General features: G+C 42.5%; 1 protein-coding gene across 1 annotated transcript in view; it reads right to left on the bottom strand.

The window, feature by feature from the left end:
- Window positions 1-14,574, bottom strand: part of mgat5b (alpha-1,6-mannosylglycoprotein 6-beta-N-acetylglucosaminyltransferase B) — a gene marked incomplete at both ends in the record, with an annotated part of 114,918 nt that overhangs the window by 96,287 nt on the left and 4,057 nt on the right. The gene's annotated exons all lie outside the window — the stretch shown is intronic.

Here is a 14,574-nt window from a genome sequence, read left to right on the forward strand (position 1 = left end):
TTAACCTCCCCCCAGGGCAACGTGCTGCCACCGCCGCCAATTAATGAAATCTGTCATCGCGAGGAGGCCTCGAGGTTGCAGAGAATTCATACCCTACCTTTATTTAGACACACACACATATAACCCTCTGCTCAAAACAGAGGGTATGAGATATTTACACATGAAATATATTTAATAAAAAAAAACAATACACAATACAGATATCATGTATCATATACAGTATATCGCCCATGCAGCCCTAGTAACAGGAATTCGACAAGACAAAACTTTAACCCCCATGGTCCCGTGCTTCACAATCGGACACCAGTTTATTGTAGAGAGTGGACTGGAATTATCCCAGAAGCAGATAGAACATGTCATGTCACAGCCTCCTATCCTGAGTGTGTGTGGGAATGGGCGTTTTAACCTGTTGGTCGTTAGACCAACCAAAGAGCAACAGGTATGCAGCCAGCTTGATCCCGGTCACCTAGATCCAGGTCAGGTGTGGCTGCTCATCACCCCATCCCCACACTACATACCCCGACACCAAACTAAGGCCAGGGAGACTACTTGCCGAAGCCTACCCCCCCACCAAGCAGAGAACAGAAGAAAAAAAATGTAATACATAGACTCTGACAGAGGGTTCCTTTACCCAAACATCCCCTCTGACATGGGGTTACTATACCTTAAATACTAAAAACACCGGACTCTGAAATAGGGTTTCCATACCTTACACAAACCTAAAAACAAAAATTCTTTGGTCCCCTGGAACACCAGGGTCGACCGGCTTCCTTCCCCCAGAGCAACACTGCAGTCTCCCTTCCTCTCTTCTGGAGCGTGGGACCTCGAGCTACTGTGTTGGCTGGTGAAAGCGTGGCCGGTCTTGGCTGTCATGGGGGCTGCTTGGAGTGGTAGCCTGGCTGCTGGGCTGCTGGATGGTCCCAGCGATGGCTGCTGGGTGGAGAAGCTAGCTGCCAGCAGTTACCTGTGGTGGTTGCTGCCCCTGCTTCTCACCCAGTCCTCCACCCGACCCCCTCGGTGCCGATGCTGCCATTCGGGAGAGGGTTGGTGCTAGGGCCGCCAGATGAACTGCTGGTGGCTCCAGGGCGTCTTCGGATGGCCCTTCTGTGTCCCTTCCCCGTGCAGGAGAGTCGCTGTTCAAGTGCCAGTGTGGCACTCCCACCGCCACACGGCACCCAAGTGACATTTTCAGGGCCCTCCGGCACAGAAACACAGAAGACTAGGGGTGTAAATACCTGCATATTGTAGGGAGTGGGCTAGCTGGAATTAGCCCAGGAGCAGATAGGACATGTCATGACGCAGGCTCCTATACTGAGTATGTGTAGGGAGGGGAGTTTTAACCTGTTGCTCGCTAGACCAACCAACAAGCGACAGGTATGCAGCCACCCTGATCCCAATCACCTAGCTCCAGGTCAGGTGTGGCTGCTTACGACACCATCCCCACACCACAGTTATGTATTATGTACAGTGGCACATCTTACTAAAAAGCTGCCACTACTGTATACACATTAGTTTAGCTTTGAATAAAAAATGACGTAATGTAATTTAGAAAATAGTAGTTTTGTTTTCATGTACACTCCGAGGGGCTGGAACTGTCTTGCATCTTGTGACGCTTATTTTATCTGTCAGCTGTGACAACTCAAATCGCAGTGTATTTTTAAGTATTTAATACAAATGGTCGATCATTTTGCAGCCTGAAATGTACTCTGTGTCCAGTGCGGACGCAGTGAGAAACAATGTTTTATTTAGTGTTTGATGCACAGCAGCGAGAGCCTTTCCAGCGAGTGCGGGAAAACACACGGGCAATCAAATAAAACAGCTGACTAAGGCACAGAACAGCAAACCAGCTGACATCACATCCATTTTAAAGGGCCGCGCTGGTTCACATACAGTACGTACATCTGGAAAACACACACACTTACACACACACACATACATGCATGTGGTAATGATGTGGTTTAAAAAAAAACATAGTACGCTCACACTGCAGGAACAAGCCGCACAGATCTGGTTTTCAGAGCAGCGTGAACAGCAAAAAATGCATGGAATCTGATCTTTTCAAATGTGACCTGGGTCACTTTCATAGTGTATGATCCCGAATCTGATTGGTATCCGATCTGCGGCGATGTGACCTCAGTCTGAACAGTCAGATCAGAACACACACACGATTTTGGTCCCTTATTTTATTTTATTTTTATTTATTTACTTAGGTCCCTTAATCGTGAAGCCTTGTGGATAAGCACTACATTCGATCGCTCGAGAGCCAACCGTTGCTGCGCTGTTTAAGGACAGAGCTCACAAATATGTATAATATATCTGATCATCGCTCAAGGCAGAACCAAGCAGAACGGAAAACAAAAGAATTGCAACTAGACTCGAAAAAGAAAACTCAGGAATGAAGTTCCTGACCCAGTTTCAAACTCACGAAAGCGACAAGGTTTGAGCAACAATAACTTCACTGAAAGGAAAAAAAATCGTATCTGTGTTTTGGGGGTTGGGGGGGGCAGTTTCGCGCTGATTAAAAATGTGCCGTGAAAATCAGTTGAGCAGCCGGCTGATGATCAGTGTGATCAGTCATATTAAGCCGGAGCTGCGTTGATACAGTGGAGAGATAACGACTTTAATCTCTCTAGGAATTAAACGCTTTTTAAAAAGCACTTTTTAATAAAAGCTGGATGGCTGGTGGGTTTTGCACTTTTTCAGACAACATTTGGACCGATGACTTCATATTTGCCCCCGCGAGCAAAATCAGTGTGTGTGTGTGTGTGTGTGTGTGTGTGTTAATCTTCATTATTATATTGAGCTCCCATACCTTTTTTCTTTTTGATTCTCATAAAAAATGCACTAATGCGGCCACCCTGTCAACCACCATCCCTAGATTACGACCCTCTGAGGGGTCTCCACCCATAGTTTGATATAGAGGGTTCGTCAAAAGCGCTGAGATCCCAGTGGAATAATAAATGATGGCCGGCGTAAATTATTAATCACATGTTAAAATCACATCATCTTAATTTAGACATTGCAGCGAAGCCTCCCAATCAGGGTGTCACTATAAACAGCAATCCATAAAACATCAGCATGACAACAAAGCACAGTCATCTCCCTTCTTCCCAGATTACGGGAACTTTTGGAAGCGCGATGACATACCTACACTTTGCAATTCCGAGCACATTTTCCACGCTGTCACTCGCAGAATCATTTTTCTAACCACGGTCGAAATTCCATTAGCGGCAAAGGTCAGTTTAATTTATTCATAACTTCCAGATATTCCGGAAAAGAGAACTACTCCAACTTCAACAGGATTATTCCTCCCTATTTTTCATTCAAATGAACCGCCGCCAATATGCGGCCGGAGCGGGCCGCAAAGTGCCCCCGCACCTTTTAGCAAACAAATTTCAAGTTTCATGCATCAGGTGGTGAAGGCCGCTGAGGCGTGAAAAAAAAAAAAAAAAAAACTTCCATCGCTGTCCATCAAAAAGAAGCCGGCCCCGGGTGCAGGACCCAACGGCTGATGCTCCGATTACGCCTCCGAAGGTTGGATTAAAGCCACAATGCGTGAAGCTCTGTCTCTACTGACAGCGAAGGCGTGTTACAATCCACGCCTCATCCACAGAGTAGACTCGGGTATGTACTCGGGCAAAAAAGACAAGGTACACAAAAAATCCTGACAAAATGGCGGGTGCGCATAAAAAGAGATTGACGCGTTGGCGTCAAATTTACGAACGGTATTATTAACCAAGGGAGACACGCCAGAGAATGAGCTCCCGTCTCCTGGTGTGGCAGCTCATCAGAAATTGGCCGGTTTATCACGACCTGTCACCTCCCCACGCACCAAGTAGACTGCGATAACAGTCGAGATGTACCGTTCATGCCAAAGCGCCAACCGTCCTGGGCGGTTCAAACAAAACGACATGTTCTAAAGTTAACAAGGCTCAGGCTTCCAGACAAACAAAGGGGGTGGAGGGCCCCAAAGTGATGATCTGCGTGAGGACGCGCTCCGAAAAGTCAAAAGTCAAAGTCTGCCCAGAGAACGTAACATGGGACTCCCATGTTTCAAGATGGATCCACGGAGCTGAGCCCCTTGTCAGTATCTTTGAGACGGCTACCTCCTTTTTCATAATAATCTTTCCACACCCTTCGGTTGCCACCTTTAAGCATCTGTGTGGTTAAATGCTTTAATTTCCAGATCGACCATCCCCACTTTAGCGACAAACTCCATTTTAAGATTGACAATTCATCAGCGGCTGAATATGCAAATGTAACTTTGACGCCGATGAAGAGCAATTCAGAAAGGGTGACATCCGGAAAAACGAGCGGGAATAATTTGTTCGGTTGCAAGGACCGGAAGGCCACACGCCGAGCGCAGAACCATCTCCTTCCCACAGCCGTTCCAGTGGTCGCTGAGCAGCTGCGGACAAATTCTGGAAAGAGATGAATGACTTGTTTCCTGTCGCTTTGGTCCCAATGACACTCGTGGCCGTGCTCAATGACAGACTACTACACTGGAGGTCATGCATGGGAAAAGAAAGTTATTTCTGGTTTATTCTAAAGCATCCACTTCTGGAAATCTTTTCTCACCCTGATCCATTTCAGTTTGCGTGTAAGGAAGTTTGGGGCATTATTTAATTTCCTGCTTTTACTTTACTTTCTTGCCTCTATGAATTGTTGTTGTTTTAGATTTGATCTGTTTTTACTTGATTGCTCAGTGCTTTGAGTTCTGCACTTTATTAAATGTACTATTAATATTTAATTTTTATTATTATTATATTTATTTATCTATTCATCAATTTCAGAATTAATGTAAATGTTACCGAGCTCATCACCTCATTATTATATTTGCCCGTAATATACAAGTTTCAATGTCATGTGGTTTAACACTGAACTTAAGTGCAAATGGAGCTGCCAAGCCTCCCGCGTTGACTGTGAGACTCATGCACACCAACCAATTCACACGATCCCGCACCGGACCTTGTACTTCTGAGAATCCTAAAATAAGGACTCTTTTTTTTTTCTTTTTTCCACATATATATCTGTCCCACCACAGCAAAACTCGCCATCTCACGCATTTCTAAAATGGCCAGGAGCAGCCAAATAAGTTGAAAAAACCTTTCTTGAAGGAAAATTCAATTTTTCCAGATTCATGTTCCTTTGTGTTTTTTTTATAACGTATTTTCAAAACCGAGTCTGATTTATAAAAAGTAGAAAAATGTTAAACCGTGGAGTTAGATATTACCGTTAGATTACATGGGGAAACACAGTTCACTTACCGGGGCGCTAAACAATGCTGAAGAACGCCGATCGAGCGTTTCCTTTAAAGCAAGCATCCAGGTGAAGATCATTCATCCATATTCCATGTGATGTGAAGTTACAATGTGAAACTGTTTTGATAATATTCAACGTTTAAATCGTACTGCTCTTACACACAGCCATTGTTGTGAAACGGCGAAGAAGAAAATCCCTTGGCATCACGCACCTACGTCACTTCCGTATACAGGCGATTAAAGCGCAGCACGGGGGTGTTTCGCTCTCACTTGTCCGTGAAAACGTTCTTCTCCATATCGCTATGGATTACGTGAAGCGGGTGGCCGAAGCTCTGAATCATATTTGGGACCTTAAGTGCGATAGATCCAAGTCAGTGTTAGCGGCGCGTACTGGATGTACTGGACGCAGAGAACAACAGCGACGCTGAATCTGATATTACTCTGGACTTGGAGAACATTTCATACAGCGAATTTCAAACTTAATGTAATGATGAAACGGAATATTTTCAAGAAACACCAGAGGAGAACAACGATACGGCCATTGTTGTTACAACAGAAGAAATCAACGACGTGATGAAGTCCGTTGAGGTTGGTGACAGATTTTCAGATTTCAGATTTTCTGAGACTCATTATATTGATAGACTCTACATTTTGTTGTGTTGTCCGTACTTTTAAACTCCAGAATAGTTCCACTTCAAAACATGGAAAACATTCTTACTGTTAAATAAAAGCTTTTTTTAAAAACAAAATAGTTGTGTGTTGTTGAGCTGTTCTTGATTGGCCCATTCAGCAGTATGTTAATTAGCCATGAGGCTTTGTTTGTCCGCTAACCCCATTTGCATTCTGGGAGCTGGCTGAATGAACCTGGTGTGGGTAAAACTTTGGAGGTGAATATCTCAGAATCACAGTTTGCCGCACATTTGTCATTAACAAGTCATAGCTTTAAAAATATTTGCTTGATTTGCACAAGTGGCACCTTGTTGGGAAGCTTTGATTCTCCACTTTCAAATGATGCAAAAAAAAAACTTGAAAGCCGACAAATTACCATAAAGTACGCGGTGGGTCACATATTTCCTCACTTGCACCTGTTTGGTGCCCGTCACTGTTCCTAACGTGAACTCCCACTCGCAAGGGGGGGCACACAATCAATGCGTGGGGGCCTCCCATCGGGTTGGCCCTGTGAAAGAGGTCAGCCCGGTGTTTTATTTTCGATTTATTAATTCCTAATTGAACGAAACAACCCTCCTCCCCTAGCCCTGGTGCAAATCCAAATCACAAAAAGCTGAAGTTCAGGTGAAAAAGTAGAATTTTACACCTGAACTTCCTTCAGGCACCCCTGGAGGGCCATGGTTCTCAACTATATCATACAGTGTGTTGTTTGAAATACGCAGGTGGAACGGCATTAGAGACCATTTCAACGTCTCACCTCAATGCACCATCAGAGTGACGGTTCATTCGGTTGCACGCTGAGAATAATCACCAGATCAAGATTAAGCATTTTGCAGACATGGTTTATTGACTGAACACATTGAGTCTGCTCCTCTTCTCAGGCAGATCGGTACGGCATCAGTAGAGTGGATTTTAGATTGATAATAAATTTAAATTGACAGACTGTGTGGCGCCCGGCATCTAATGCGAAAAGCACAGCAGCAAATCATGTTTTATATTTTGTTAAAGTTGGGTAGATTTGATGTCACTGTAAACACGGCGTTGCTTCCGCTCCGGGCTTTGGACTTGGGACTACGTGCAGACTGGAACACACTGCAGAGCAGATTACTGCAGCGATAAGGATCGGAATCGAGCAGGTCTCGCTCGACCGGCTCCACACTGCCTCTATCTCAAATGAGATCCACTGAATTCATAATGACTTCATTAATGCCCAGAAATGTAAATTGAGTCGGAGGAGCAGAATTCTGCAGCAGAAAAAAAAGGATATGACCGGGATCGAGCAATGCTTTGTTCCTGCTGCCGTTAACCTCTTTAACAGACAGTTTAGGATAATGTATGATAACGTTTTTTATCAGAATCAATACATTAATATATATTATGGGCTGAGTTTGCAGAACTGCGATAATGAGTGAGGACGGTGGAGAAGCAGAAGTTTGGATGAGGTTTTGCATTTTTTGGAACTGCTGTGTAGACATTTGCACTCGTGGTCGACCGATTAATCAGGTCGGCCAAATAATTTGGGCCAATATTTGTGCAATTCGAGATGCGCTCACGAGGCCGATAAACAAATGTCTGCAGACTAGTGTAGTCAAAAAATATATATTTTTCTTTATATATCGCTTTTTTTGACTCATTTTCTGCCTTATCGATTCAGCAGCTGCTTCATCGCTCTCTCTTCTCTCTGACAGCGAGCTGACGCATACACCGCTGCAGAGCCCACATAGGCCCGCCTCTTCTCACTCACTCGCTGTCTTCACTCGTCTCATTCGCTCCGGTTTGTCATGGTGTTTGCTCATTAAAGACGGCAAGTGCAGAGTCTTCGCGACAGCTTTTGAAAGGAAACAGCAGGAGTGCTGCTTGGAAATACTTTGCAAATGAGGTAAAACCTAAACCTAACTCAGAGAAGTTGAGTGGAGTTTTTGTTCTCCTCCAGACCGCACTGCGCTGCGTGTGCGTTCCTGTGGCGATATTACTGTGTTTTATTTAAGCTCTATTAATTTTTTTGTGTTTCCTAAGTATGAAACAACATTTTTAAACACAACTGAGTTCAGGGGCTTGTCCATCTGCTCGTTGCTTTCCATTGCTATGGGACTTAATTAAGTAAAAAAAACATGTTTTGTGTAAATACTTTACTTGTAAATAATAAATCCTGCACTTCTGTCTATTTTTCATTCATAAGTTTTTTTTTTTACAAAGTTACGTGTTTTTTTTATAACCTGTGGACATTTATTGAGTAAACACATTTTCTATTTGAAATAAAGGCACGGCAGAGACAACACAGACAATAACATCAGTGTGAAATAAATGTTCATTTAACTTCAGCAATTTTGTGTCTCATTTGTTATTAATATTTAATTGTTTAGCAGATGTTTGTTATTATTTTATCAGATACAAAAAAACCAACATGATATTGGCATTATACTGTATATTGGCCACCGGCTACCCTGTTCCCTATATATGGGCAGCGGATTGAAAAACCCATATCGGTCGACTACTAGTTTGCACCAATGATCGAATGAATGTCCTACATTGATAATAGAGTTTGAATTGCCTTAAGTTTATTTAAAATCCATATTCTTAAAGGTCAAATTAGATTTTAAAAACTGCAGTTCAATAGACAGTGTTTATGGGAGGGTTCAAGGTGTTTCTAATCAGAATCTGAGCTGAGAATCTGAGGTGCTGTACACCTGTGGTTTCATGGTGTTTTCTGTCAAAATTCCTCCGTAATACATTTTAACTGGCCTTTTCTGGCTCATACTGAAAGTAAAACAAGCTCAAACCCTCCCTAAACCTCAACCACATTGGGTTACCTTTGAGGTGAGGCCTGAGGACTCTCAACCAGCAAAGCAGCAAAATATATAATGGGCATGGGCGTTACATCATCCCTGCTTTCTTCCATGAATAAGAGGTGTTTCATATCCATTAGTGATATTTCTACACCTTTACCTACGTCACAACAACCAAGGGAGATGAAAAGAGCACTTTGTCCTTTCAACAGTCTTAATGGACTGGACCCGAAGAGGTGGAAGACAATAGGACAAGACCTGGTATATGCTTTTTTCCACTCTTAGAAAAAAAAAATGAAATAAAATCAATACGAACCAGGTACATCCGAGAACATCTGAACCACCTTCTTCCAATTTCTTTTTTCAGCCCTACCCCTGAGCACGGTGACGGCGGAACAAGCTTCTACCGGTTCCATGTCTTGGCTGGTGGTAGGGCTGCAGGAAGACCCTCAAGCCAGGGAGAAGGGACGGTGTGAAGGTGGTTTTCAAAGACCTTATTAAAAAAATAAGAGGTTGGCGAAACCTCTGGAGCCTTGAAGATATGCAAGATCAAACGTGTCACCCTTTCATGCTTTCCACTCTCGCAGGATATACTGTACTTCCCGTCCTTTTTTCTTTTCCCCCGGTCCTCAAACCCCACATCATTACTCACCGCGCCTTCAAACGACTGGTAATGAAGTAAACACACACGTCGAATAGTTTGATGTGCCGCGACCGGGTGTGTGCGGCCGAATCTTTGGATCATCTATTCGACTACTCATCGATTGGTTTGGATTTCATATTTAAAGTGGTAATCCGTAAGACTATTTTGTGAAAAAAAAAAAAAAAAACTATAAAGTGATAGTTGCTACTTTAGTTAGATGCTGCTTTCTAAGAAACAGCCGTTCAATGTGTTTGCGTTATGCATGTAGGAAATTGAAGGCAGACGCTGTGATTTGATTTGGTTGTCCCGCAGCTGGTGTGGCCCGTAAACTGTCGATATACACGAACATTCACAAAAAAAGGAGGAGGCGAGTAAAAAAATTGAAACTTCTTCTGACGAGGCCGGAGTTCTGGGACTTGTAGTGTGATCCACACAACGCGCACCAACTTAGGGATTCCTGCTTTAACGCTAAATGACAAACTGAAACTGTTCCAGAGACGAAAGCAAAATGGAACAGGTACATCAGTACGGTCTTAATTTTTGGGGTTTTTATAACTCAAACAGACAATGGGGTTTGGATCAGGGTAGAGAGAGCTGCAGTTGCTGTTTATGTAGGTCCTCACTTCACGTTGGTGTATTATCATAACTAGTTAAAACAATTCGGAGACCAAGGACCGCTCAACTGTATCTACAACTAACTACAAGCAGAGGAGAAAGAAGGGACGAGAATCACAGAATCCACTTGAGAATCCATTTGGAGTTCCAGTGCTTTAAAATGTGTTTGTATTGATATGTTTTGTGCAGGAATGTAAGGAATTGTATTTAATTAATTATTCTTAATTAATTCACCTCTTGTAATGAATTGATCATCACATGATCAAAAACACCATAATTATGGAATTCCTGAAATTTCATTTGATTTAAATTTTTTTGAAAAATATCATCCCTGTCATTTTTGGCCTGAATGTGAATTGTAATGCATTAAAATAGTGCTGCTGTTTCTAAAATAATAATAATCATAATCATCATCATCATCATCATCATCATCATCATCACCATCTTCATCACCGTCATCATCATCGTCATCATCATAACTATCATAATCATAATTATAATAATAATATTTATTGTAATAAAATAGAATAATGTCTCTACTTGTCTCAATCTTTAATTGTCACAATAATGTGGGTACCTAGTAACAGGGTCCTGTGCCAAAAAAGGTTGGTTTGAGAGAGATGGAACCCCACACACACACACACACACACACACTCACACACTATGCATGCACATTATGCATGCAAACACACGTCGACACACTCCTACACACCTAACACTTTCTCAAAACACTCCCACCTTGCACATACACACCAACCTGCACTCACACACACACACACACACACACACACACACACACACACACACGCACACACACACACACACACACACACACACACACAGACATACACGCACACACACATCTACAGTACATTCTGTCATGCAACATACATGAACACACACACCTAATTACAGTACGCACGTACACAAAAACTCACACACACACACACACACACACACTTTGACTGACACAAAAAACCCACACTAATGAAACTGCATGTCTCTTGCGTGCTTGCTCTTTCAAACACACACACACACACACACACATACACACACACACACACACACACACACACACACACATACACACATACACACACACACACACACACACATACTCACACTCTGCTTGGGTAGCAGGCAGTGTTTAATGAGCTGGAGGCCTGACGGAGCCAGGGACTGTTAATTAATCAGTCTGCTCTCCTCTCGTCTACAGATTCTCTCCATCCCCACCTTCGCCGTTTCACAATACCTATCCTTCTCAAGCTTCATCTGCTCTTTTTCCTCCCCCTCTCGCTCTGCCATCTATCTCTTTCCCTCGTTCACATTATACAGGATATAATAATAGTTTGCTGAACTACAGACGTGTTAAGTACATTCAACACCCACAAAGAACAGGTCTCTCTCTCTCTCTCTCTCTCTCTCTCTCTCTCCTCTCTGTTTAAATAAATGATAATGAAAGAATACAATATACGAGGCTTGAAAAATTGAGTTTTCTTCAGAAAAAATGTAGGTTATAGTCGTATATTATATATATATATCGTATATTTCAATGCAATGTGTGCAGATAACAGATGAGCAGATGATGTGAAAATGTCGATCACAATCTGCATTGCAACATGCATAGAATCACATAATGCATATCCTGTACATTTCATATATTTGACTATTCTGTTTTGCCAATTATGGGCTATTTGTGTATATTTGGAAATTATTATTATTATTATTATTATCATTATTATTATTATTATTATTATTATTATTATCATTATCTATTTATTTATTTATTTATTTATTTATTATTTTATATTACTTCACATTTCTTTTTTCACAGACTGTCAAGCTTTTTTTAATTGAAAAATCTTCCGTGTGAATCAGCCCACCATGAAGATTGTACTTTGCTTGTTATACGGTATGTATGTGACAACTAATTTCTTGAACTTGAACTTGAACTTGAACAATGAAGGCTTGTCAGTGAAAGGGTTTTTTTATCTGAATCCAAGGTTCTCTCACGCCTGCAGCAGTTTCAGAATAACAGGAACATGTACTGTACTGTACTGCATGTGTTGAGTGCATCGCTTTTCAGACGAGACGTTGTTAACCCCTCGTAGTAGCGGCGATAACAAACGGTCTTACGTCCTTGTTCATAACCACGTAGAAACAAGCAGGGAGAAGATCTGGAGAAAGTATGGATTCGGGAACTGTCAAACAATACCGCATTCATGTCTCTGAAATGAACCGATAAAGTCTCCAAGGTCTTATAACATGAATTTTGCTGACAAATTCTTTTTGCGTGAGTAAATCTTTGTGTTTACCCACAATTCTGCCATTTTTTGACATAAAACAATTGGTGTAAAAAAGCCTCACGTGCAGACCCCAAAGTAAGTCGATAGATTCAGTAGATCTTTAGTTTTTCTTCCGTTTTGGCTGCTGCCAGAGTTTCTCGCATTGATTATACATAAAGGCCTTTGTGGCTACTGCAAAGCAAAGGCCAAAGTGCATGCAAAGTAAAACCGCAAAAATAGTCCCAAGGCTCCAGAGGGCTTTAACATGAAGTCACATCAATTTCTTTTTTTTTTTCCATCACAGTCCCGAGGGGTCTTACAGGCCGACATTCATAGGACAGCTCAGAGAGCGAGCGAAAGCCCAGACCTTGAGAGGTGACACCAAAGAGAGATCCCGGTCCCAGAACGCCTGGTGGGGAGACACATCACGGCGATAAAAAAAAACAATGAAACCGACAACAGAATGAAATCCCTCCGTCAGACACAGGCACGGTGCGGACAAGCCAAAGCAGAACACGTTTGTGAGAAAAGTCACAAAGGTCAGCCCGACGTCCGCCGTCAAACCGTTAAATTACGTACATGCACATATTATCACCAAATTAGCGGCCACGAACTAGCCGGTCCGTGCGCAGGGTTCTGGTTCTTTTGCTTTTTCTCCGGCTTTGGGGCATTATGGACGGCAGCGAGCTGATAACAGTCACCGGGGATTATACTGTGTCAACATTGTGCCAGACAGCGATAGACAGGGTGTTTAAATGCAGTAGTAGATTAGTAGAGGAGTAGAGGAGTAGCTGAGTAGCTGACAGAGGCAATAAACCCCCTCACACACAGTGATGGCAGATCTGAACACACTTAGTATTCTTAGGTTTATGCGCAGTGACTATAAAACATTTAAATAGTGAGAGTAATTCTATGATAAAACATACTATTCCCACACAGTTCATTTATTACATGAATAAAATGTGTATATATTCACATTTTTACTTAAGAAATTCTAGTTCTCACCAAATCTTAATATTACAATGTAGAAATGATGACAGTTAATTTCATATATTTTGCCCTAACACAAAGTTCCAGGTCGCTGAACGGGAAAGGCAGCGGCCTGCGGAGCTGTCCATGGTGCTGAGGTTTGATGCCATCTGTGGTTCATTGGTAGTTTTGATCAATTTATTCGCTATTCCCAATAACTTTTAGTTGTTTTTTTTTCTATATCTTTTGAGTTAAACAGGAAGAATGGAACTGTTTTTGTCATCATTTCTAATTTTTTTTTTGGACAAAAAATTATTCAAAGTTTCAACAAGTTGCTTTTGGACTGCGTTTTGAAAACCATTGACTGCTGCCCAGTCCACTTCTACAGATGCCGTGACAGTAATAATAATAATAATAATAATAATAATAATAATAATAATAATAATAATAATAATAATAATAATAATAATAATAATAGTAATTATGTAAATAAAGTATTATTTACAGATCACTGGAAAGTCTGGGCGTGACACACATGCGCTTCAGTTGCACCAGCTCTCTGCAGATTTTAATTTTTTTGGTCTCCGCACAGTTACCACCAGGTCTCTGGAGACGGTAATAATTTAACTCTAACTGTCTGTGGCTATTAGTGCCGGTCTTTGTGAATTGAAGGCTATTTGCAATGAAGCTCATTTGCAAAGAAAGGGGCAAAATTTGCACCAAATGTATGAATAATACCCCTTTTAAATTCGTGCCAATAGCGCCGGCGCACAGAGAAACTATTTAAGTGGCAGCACCGTTAGGGTTGCAGTTCACCGTTTGCGGGTGCTTTGAGAATTTGACGCTCGCGTTATTTGTGGCGGCGTAGCGGCCGTGAAAGCCGTCTGTGAATTCGCCCCCCCCCCATGTTCACGTGGCTTCGCTCGGGTTTCCCCCACCCCACTGAAGACATGCATGTCGGGGTAAGACCCTCCTGCTGATACCCCTGGGCAAGGCATCGTTTGAGATCTGGAGCCGGTCCCTGGGCGCCGCAACGTGGCAGCCCGCTGGCTCCGAGATACAACAGATACGAGGACGGGTCGAATGCAGGGATCGAATTCTCCCCAGAGAGAGAAAGGATACGTACATACTGAGACACACACTCTGTTTCTGTGTGGAGACACTTTGACATTTAAATGCAGATCAACCAAAATCCCAGATCTGTTTCACATCTCCTCATCCTCAGTTACATAGACAAGCAAGGGAGAGGACGAAGGGTAGTTGGGAGAGGAGTGAGAGGAGGGAGAGGAGGGAGAGGAGTGAGAGGGGGGAGAGGAGGGAGAGGGGGGAGAGGAGGGAGAGGGGGG

Source organism: Zeus faber (genome assembly GCF_960531495.2).
Source record: "Zeus faber genome assembly, chromosome: 11".
Classification (NCBI taxonomy): domain Eukaryota; kingdom Metazoa; phylum Chordata; class Actinopteri; order Zeiformes; family Zeidae; genus Zeus; species Zeus faber.